This window comes from Canis aureus, chromosome 7, assembly GCF_053574225.1.
Source record: "Canis aureus isolate CA01 chromosome 7, VMU_Caureus_v.1.0, whole genome shotgun sequence".
NCBI lineage: Eukaryota > Metazoa > Chordata > Mammalia > Carnivora > Canidae > Canis > Canis aureus.
In genome coordinates, this window is record NC_135617.1 from 35379782 (window position 1) to 35389411 (window position 9630).

General features: G+C 38.7%; 1 pseudogene; it reads left to right on the plus strand.

Annotated features, from left to right (window-relative positions):
• The first annotated feature begins 2535 nt into the window (after positions 1-2535).
• LOC144316699 (beta-secretase 2 pseudogene) lies at positions 2536-3739 on the plus strand (annotated as a pseudogene).
• Positions 3740-9630: the final 5891 nt, after the last annotated feature.

Sequence of the window (9630 nt, forward strand, 5' to 3'; positions counted from 1 at the left end):
GTTGTCCAGTTTGTTAGCATATACTTTTTTCATGGTGGTCTCTTATAATCCTTTGTATTTCTGAGGTGTCATTTGTTCCTTCTCTTCTTTCACTTTGGCTTTTATTTATTTGTTCCCTCTTTTCTTCCTGATGACCCTGGCTAAAGTTTTATCAATTTTGTTTATCATTTCAAAGAACCAGTTCTTGATTTCATTGATCTTTATTATATTATATTTTTCCTCTGCTATTTAGCATGACCAAAACAACTCACTAGGTAGTCTATATTTTTCAGATATTCCTAATCTTCTTCTTTTAATTTTAACCTTTAGTCACTAAATTTAAGCTCCTAATCACAAAATTGTTATTTTTTATTTTTTAAAAGATTTTGTTTATTCATTTGACAGAGAGAGAGAGAGACAGAGCGAAAACAAAAGCAGGGGGGAGGGCAGAGGGAAAGGGAGAAGCAGGCTCCCCCCTGAACAGGGAGTCCTATTTAGGGCTGGATCCCAGGACCCCAGGATTATGACCTGAGCTGAAGGTGGTCACTTAACAAACTGAGCCAGCCAGGTGCCCCCACAAAATTATTTTAAGTATGTGGTGTGTCCATGAGACAAACTCAGAGGAATCATAAAACACGGTACAACATTGTTATGATTTCGAGTACTAACTATCCTGCCTGCCTTCTTGTATGTATATTTGCATTTATATATTTATGTTGTATTTATTATAATTCAGTCTTTGTTTTTTAAAAAAATCAGCCATACTTCTTTCTTAATGTGTGCTACCCATGAGCTTTAAATACACAAAAATGCTGGAATCCCTTAGGAAACTTTCCTATATCTATGCCAGAGTATTAGAGACAACATATAAGCATACCTTGGAGATATTGTGGGTTCAGTTCCAGACCATCATAATTAAGCAAACATTGCAGTAAAGCAAGTCAAACGAAATTTTTGGTTTCCCAGTACATATAGAAGTTCTTTTTTTAAAAAATATTTTATTTATTTATTCATGAGAGACACAGAGAGAGAGAGAGGCAGAGACACGGGCAGAGGGAGAAGCAGGCTCCATGCAGGGAGCCTGATGTGGGACTGGATCCTGGGTCTCCAGGATCAGGCCCTGGACTGAAGGTGACACTAAACCGCTGAGCCACCGGGGCTGCCCTAGAAGTTCTTTTTATACTATATTGAAGTCTATTAAATGTGCAAAGCATTATGTCTAAATATATATATATATATATTTTAAATCACAATATCTTTTTTTTAAATAACAATATCTTATTGCTAAAAAATGCTAGTCATCATCTGAGCTTTCAGTGAGTTAATCTTTTGCTGGTGGAAGTCCTTGCTTTGATGTTGATGGTTGTTGACTGATCAAGATGGTGGCTGTTGAATGATGAGTTGGCTGTGGCAATTTCTTTTTTTTTTTTTTTTTTTAATATTTTTTTTCAATTTTTATTTATTTATGATAGTCACAGAGAGAGAGAGAGAGAGAGAGGCAGAGACACAGGCCGAGGGAGAAGCAGGCTCCATGCACCGGGAGCCTGACGTGGGATTCGATCCCGGGTCTCCAGGATCGCGCCCTGGGCCAAAGGCAGGCGCCAAACCGCTGCGCCACCCAGGGATCCCTGTGGCAATTTCTTAAAATAAGACCATAATAAATTTTCCATATGTGCTAAGTGGGAAAATAATGCAGCCAAGAATACTTTATCCAGCAAGGCTGTCATTCAGACTAGAAGGAGAGATAAAGAGTTTCCAGGACAAACAAGCTAAAGGAATTTGTGAACACAATGATTCTTAATGGTATCTGTAATGGAACAGAGAATCCTTTCCAGAAATTTTTCAATTTACTTTGCCCAGATCCATCAGAGGAATTGCTATCTATGGCAGCTTTAGTCTTATGAAATGTATTCCTTAAATAAGACTTGAGAGTTGAAATGACTTCTTGATCAATGGGCTGCAGAATGGATGTTATGTTAGGCATGAAAACATGAATCTCACTGTTCTTCTCTATCAGAGCTTTTGGGTAACCAGGGGGCATTGTCAATAAGCAGTCATATTGTTCTTTTGCTTTCTTATCATTCATTTGTTCACTGGAATAGCATTTTAAATTTCCTTCAAGAACTTTTCCTTTGTACTTATTACTTGGCTAACTTGCATGAAAGGCCTAACTTTTGACATGCCTTCCTCACTAAGTTTAATCATTCCAGCTTTCAATTTAAAGTGAGAGAAGTGAGATTCTTCCTTTCATTTGTACACTTACAGACCATTATAGGGTTATTAATTGGCCTAATTTCAATATTGTTTTGTTTTAGAGAATAGGGAGGCACAAAGAGAGGGAGAGAGATGGGAGGGACAGCCAGTTGATAGAACAATCAGATACACATTTATTGATTACATTCACTGTCTTATATGGGTGTGGTTTGTGTCTTCCCATCAAGTACAATAGCTCTATCAAAGATCACTGATCACAGATCACCATAACAAACATGATAGTAATGATAAAGTTTGAAATACTGTGAGATTACTGAAATGTGACACAGAGACATGAAGTGATGTCGTACTTCCTACGCAGACAAGTCCAGTACGTACCGCTCCAAGGGCTTTGATGTCACTGCGAACTACACGCAAGGGAGCTGGACTGACATCGTCGGGGAGGACTTTGTCACCATCCCCAAAGGCTTCAACAGCTCCTTCTTTGTCAACATTGCCACTATCTTTGAGTCCGAGAATTTCTTTCTGCCTGGTATCAAATGGAATGAGACACTTGAACTCGCATATGCTGCTCTGGCCAAGCCATCCAGTTCCCTGGAGACTTTCTTTGATTCTCTGGCGGCGCAGGCGAAGATCCCCCAACGTCTTCTCCATGCAGATGTGGGGGGCGGGGCTGCCCGTAGCTGGATCTGGTACCAACGGAGGTAGTCTTGTCCTGGGTGGAACTGAACCGAGTTTGTACAAAGGAGACATCTGGTATACCCGTATTAAGGAGGAGTGGTATTATCAGATAGAAATTCTGAAGTTGGAAATTGGAGGCCAGAGTCTGAATCTGGACTGCAGAGAGTATAACGCAGACAAGGCCATCGTGGATAGCGGTACCACGCTTCTGCGCCTGCCCCAGAAGGTGTTCAATGTGGTGGTTGAAGCCGTGACCCGCACGTCTCTTGATTCCAGAATTCTCTGATGGTTTCTGGACTGGGTCCCAGCTGGCTTGCTGGACGAATTCGGAGATACCTTGGTCTTACTTCCCTAAAATCTCCATCTACCTAGAGACGAGAACTCCAGCCAGTCATTCGGCATAACCATCCTGCCTCAGCTGTACGTCCAGCCCATGATGGGGGCTGGCCTGAATTATAAATGTTACCGATTCGGCATCTCACCTTCCACGAACGCGCTGGTGATTGGTGCTACCGTGATGGAGGGCTTCTACGTGGTCTTCGACAGAGCTTGGAAGAGGGTGGGCTTTGCAGCAAGCCCCTGTGCAGAAATTGCAGGTGCTCCAGTGTCTGAAATTTCTGGGCCTTTCTCGACAGACAACATAGCCAGCAACTGCGTCCCCGCCCTGTCTTTGAATGATCCCATTTTGTGGATCGTCTCCTATACTCTCTTGAGCATGTGTGGAATCATCCTTCTTCTCCTAATCATCCTGCTGCTACTTCCCTTCCCAGTGTCGGCACCTGCCCCGTACATGAAATGCTGTAGTAAAAGTATTGACAAAAGACTTGCTTGAGGCAAAGTTGCCACAAATCTTTAATTGGTAAAAAAATATATATATATACAGTAGCTGTGAACTACAATAAAGTGAAGGGCAATAAAATGAGGTATGCCAGTAGTAGAAAAACAAGGTCTTTTGGTATTTTGAAAAGCAAATCTATTTAGATGGCTTGACATAGACCCTTTATATGGTTAAGTCCATGCTGTAATGTGTAATGTGCTAAGATAATTCAGAATACAAATGATATACAAATGAATAAACAAACATCAAATTTTCTTTAGATACAGGCTGTTAGGATTATTATTACTAATACTGATTTTATTTTTTATTACTAATATGATTAATGTGATCAATGTTAATGTGATTATTTTCTTAAGTATTTATGGCTGATTACACCAAAGGTGATCAACTTTCAGTGTGTGAAGAATATACTTTGGTTGGGAGACATCAGTATTACCCTACCCAACATATGAAATTTCTTCAAAGAAATAATCTCACTCTTTGCTAACATGTGAATGGGATTTGTTATTATTATTGACTAACATTCCACATCTATGAATTTTATTTTTTTATTTGTTTTAAAGATTTTATTTATTTATTCATGAAAGACACAGAGAGAGAGGCAGAGACACAGGCAAAGGAAAAGCAGGCTCCATGCAGGGAGCCTGATGTGGGACTCTATCCAGAGACTCCAGGATCATGCCCTGGGCCCAAGGCAGGTGCTTAACTGCTGAGCCACCCAGGCGTCTCCACATCTATGAATTTTAAATCAATCCTCATTAATTTCTTTCTTTCTTTTTTTCTTTCCTTTCCTTTCCTTTTCTTTTCTTTTCTTTTCTTTTCTTTTCTTTTCTTTTCTTTTCTTTTCTTTTCTTTCTTTCTTCTTTTTTAAGATTATTTATTTATTTATTCATGAGAGACACAGAGAGAGAGAGAGGCAGAGACACAGGCAGAGGGAGAAGCAGGCTCCATGCAGGGAGCCCGACGTGGGACTCTATCCTGGGTCTCCAGGATCACGCCCTGGGCTGAAGGCGGCGCTAAACCACTAAGCCACCGGGCTGCCCTCATTAATTTCTTAATGATAATGACAGCATCAGAGGTTTGTTCCTTTGTTACATTTAAAACACAACTCCAAAAGAAATTCCAATCTTGATTCACGTTTCTCTCAAACTCTTTTTAAACAAAGTTTATTAAATTTTTTTAGAGAGGGAGAGAAGGAGGTGGTTGGGCAGAGAGAGAGAATCCCAAATAGGCTCCATGCCCAGAGTGGAGCCCAATGCAGGGCTCAATATCATAACCCTGAGAATCATGACCTGAACAGAAATCAAGAGTTGGACAGGTAACTGACTGAGCCACCGAGCTGCCTCTATCTCTCCGATGTTTAAAGGGGTTCAATTATCCCTTCTCCACTCCTATTTTTAGTGCTTTGAAATTCCTAGAAATCTGTCACTCCCTATCCGAAAAGAATGTTTTCAGTCTTTGATTATTATACTTCTTCTGCTTCTAGAGCACCATGCTACTTGCTCCTAGAAACATGCAGTGCCCTGAGAACACTGGTTCTTTTCAGGCCTTTCTTTTCCATTCCTAAAGGAAGAAGTATAAAGCTTAATTAAGTAGGCAGTACCTGAAAGCTTTGTGGAAACAGTTGAGGGAAAAAGAAAGAAAGAAGCTGTGCTTATGTTAATAATTTTAATCTCGTCACATCTACAGGACAATAAGAGAGCCCCCATTATTTATGAGGATTATGGAAACCACCTAGATTTTAGAATATGTAATGTGATTATTTATATTCAAAGAAGTTCACCTGCCTGAACTAGTCTATCATTTTCCTCAATTACCAATTAGGGTCTCTCTTCAGTAGTCTTCTAACCAGTAAATTTAATTTTGATTGTGGAGGAACCTGGTGTACTTCAATAACTTTAAGAGAGAGCTTTGCACAAATTATATCTCTCCTATTCACATACCATAATAGCCATTGTACCATTTGTATACAAAGCTGGGAAAGATGATTACATTTTATTTATATGTTTAACACTATTTAAAAATTAGTTCCTAATATTTTTTGAGATATTATCATTATTACCATTTTTATTGAAGAAAATTTGAAAATAAGAAGAAAAAAATATATTTCAACATTCAAAGAGAATCGCTGAGCTATTTTCTTGCTCCTTCTCACTCTCTCTTCCTTTCCCTCCTCTTTCTCTTTCTCTCCCTTCCTTCTTTTCTTAACATGCTTACATAGAGCCCATGGTTGGAATCATACTATAATATGATAATGTTATAATCATATTATATTTAACTTATAACCTAAGCATTTTCCACTTACTCCATATTTCTTTATTTCTTTGAAATAATCTACCTTATCTTAGTTAGTAATGAAGGGGAGCAGAATTTACCACCAAAAAATGTCACTTTATCACAAGAATCATTTTGACCTAAAAGCAATCAAAATCCAGCAGATTCAGAAAAAACTTTTTACCTCCCTCTCAACTGCTTAAATCTACTTTGGAAAGGGGTCCTGTACCAGGAAGAGAGCTGTTTCCAGACATTTTTCTTTAAGGAGCTTATCTGCATAACAGGGCAACTTTATTCCCTAAACACCTCCTCTGCCTTGCTGTGAATGGCCTCCCTCCATTTTGCATCCCTAAATCCATACCCCATTCCTTAAGCAGGATGTTATATAAACCTCAATTAACTGGTTGCCCTTTGAGTCTTCATATTTTTATGAGGCTCTTGTGTTTACGCAATTTTGTTTACCTAATCTCTCATATTGATTTAATTATTAGACCAGGCAAAGAACCATAGAAGGGGGAAAAGGAAAAATTTTCTGCCTCTACAGTAACTATCCTTTAATTAGACACTAAGTATGAATATCATTCCATCTTTTGCTTTCATATCGGTGACTGCCAACTCCCCCAAAACATTTCCAACACATTCCAGTGATAAGGCAAAGCTAAATTTATTGCTTACCTCAGTAAAGGAGACCACTACCTTAACAGAATCTTAGCATCTCTCTTCCTGAGAGTAGACCCAGTGATTTATAAGGCTTTTGGGGATCTGATCTAAAGTGGATCTTTCAACAAGAGAAATTGAAAAAGACAGAGTAAGGGGACGCCAGGCTAACTCAGAGGTTGAGCACCTGCCTTGGGCTCAGGTCGTGATCGCCAGGTCCCAGAGTTGAGTACCGAATTGGGCTCTCTGCGTGGAGCCTGCTTCTCCCTCTGCCTATGTCTCTGTCTCTCTCTCTGTGTCTCTCATGAATGAATAAATAAACAAAATCTTTTAAAAAAAAGAGAGAGAGAGAATAAGAATCATATAGTGGTTTAGGATTGATTGGAGCATAGGCAAGGTAAAAGTTTGAGGCTAAGGTTTTAGAGACTAGAAGAGAAAACAGTTGTTTGGTCTTACTATTTAAAAGTTGACCAAAAAAAAAAAAAAAAAAAGTTGACCAGTCCAATGTTTCTTTAGATGTATTTGCAAGATATCCCAGAAATGAAAAATAAAGATATTTCTGACTCTTGTCTTCCAAGAATTTCTTAGAATAGTAAAGTTAGGGCAGCTCCTGTGGCGCAGCGGTTTAGTGCCACCTGCAGCCTGGGGTGTGATCCTGGAGACCCAGGATGGAGTCCCATGTTGGGCTCCCTGCATGGAGCCTGCTTCTCCCTCTGCCTGTGTCTCTGCCTCTCTCTTTCTCTCTCTGTGTCTCTAAGAATAAATAAATAAAAATCTTTAAAAAAAAAAAAAAGAATAGTTATGTTGAAGATAGTAGAATAATAAAGTCAAGTTAATGAGGATAGCAAAGGAGTAAAGTGACGGGAGTACAGATGTTTTTGTTTTTCAATAAATAATAACACAATGAACATATTTATTTATACATTTTTCCAACTGTTTTTTCCCTCTGAATAGATTTCTAGAAGTAAAATTACTGAGTTCAGGGGGTTCAATGAATAATTTTTAAACTGTTGAAACTTACTGCCAAATAACTCACTACAGTATTATGCATACCAATTTACTCTTCATTGTCTTTGATATTTTTTCTTTTTTTTTTTTTAACTAGGCTCCACACCCAGCATGGAGCCCAACATGGGGCCTGAACCCACAATCCTGAGGTCAAGACTTTAGCTGAGATCGACAGTCAGATGATTAACCACCTGAGCCATACAGGCCCCCCAACTTTGATATCTTTAAAAAAAAATACATTTAAAGCACTAATGATACATATTCAACATCTTTTAAATTACCACTGTACTTCATTGTTTTAAGAGTCAGACTCAGGCAGCCTGGGTGGCTCTGCAGTTTAGCGCCACCTTTGGCCCAGGGGGTGATCCTGGAGACTGGGGATCAGGTTCCACGTCGAGAGCTGTCTGCATGGAGCCTGCTTCTCCCTTTGTCTGTGTCTCTGCCCACCCCCCCCCCCGTGTGTGTGTCTCTCACGAATAAATAAAATCTTAGAAAAAAAGAATCAGACTCAAAAATAGGTAATCACAGGCAAGCAAATTCTATGGGAAAAAACGGTACATTATTGATATATTATTATCATAATTTCTTATTGAAATATAATTGACATATACACATGTTAGTTTTAGGTGTACAACGTAATGATTCAATATTTGTATATTTTGTGGATGATCACCACCATAAGTCTAGTTAATATTTGTCGCTACACATAATTACAAAAAAATTTTTTCTTACGATGAGAACTTTTAAGATCTATTCTTTTGGCAACTTTCAAATATGCAATATATCATCAGTTATAGTCACAATGCTGTGCATTACATCCCTAAAACATTTTTATTTTATAACTGAAAGTTTGTATTTTTGTCCTCTTTTACTCATTTGCTCCTCTTGCCCCTGCCCTTCTCCCCCAAGCAACCACCAATATGTTCTCTATCTGTAGGCTTGAGTTTTTTTGTTTGTTTTGTTCTTGTGTTGTTATTGTTGTTGTTCTTTAGAAGATTTTATTTATTTATTTGGATGAAAGCAAGAGATAGATGGGAGAGGCAGAGGGAGAAAGAGGTGCAGGCTCCTCATGGAGCAGGGAGCCCAGAGCAGGGCTCCATCCCAGGACTCCAGCTGGGATCATGACCTTAGCTGAATGCAGATGCTTAACTGACTAAGCCACCCAGGCTTAGTTCATTCTTTAGATGTTCATTTTTTAGATGCCACGTATAAGTGGAATCATATGGAATTTATCTTTTTCTGTTTGAATTATTTCACTTAACCTAATACCCTCAAGGTTCATCCACGTTGCAAATGACAGGATTTTCTTTTTTTTTTTTTGCTGAGTAATATATATATATATATATATATATATATATATATATATATATAATCTCACAGCTTCTTTATCCATTCATTTGTGGTGAACACTTAGGTTTTTTCCAAGTCTTGGCTATTGTAAATAATGCTGCAATGAAATGGGGATCTTTTTAAATTAGTGTTTTTGCATCCTTCTGATAAATACCCAGAAGTGGGACTGCTGGAACATGTGAGAGTTCTATTTTTAATTTTTTTGAGGAATCCTCGTACTGTTTCCCACAGTGGCTGAACCAATTTGTATAGCCCCCAACAACAGTGCTTAAGGGTTCTGTTTTCATCCTTGTAAATACTTGTTATTTCTTGTCTTTTTGATGATAGCCTTTTTAACAGTGGCAAAGTGATACCTCATTGTGGTTTTGCTTTGCATTTCCCTAATGATTAGTGATGTTAAGCAGCTTTCCTTTTTTTATTTTTTTATTTTGAAAGAGAAAGAGAGAGAACACACAAGCAGAGGGAGGGACAGAGGGAGAGAGAGAATCTCAAGCAGCCTCCTCAATGAGCGTGAAGTTGGACATGGGATGGGGCTCAGTCTCACAATGCTGAGATCATGACCTGAGCCGAAATCAAGAATTGGATGTTTAACTAACTGAGCCACCCAGGTGCCCTGTTGAGCACCTTTT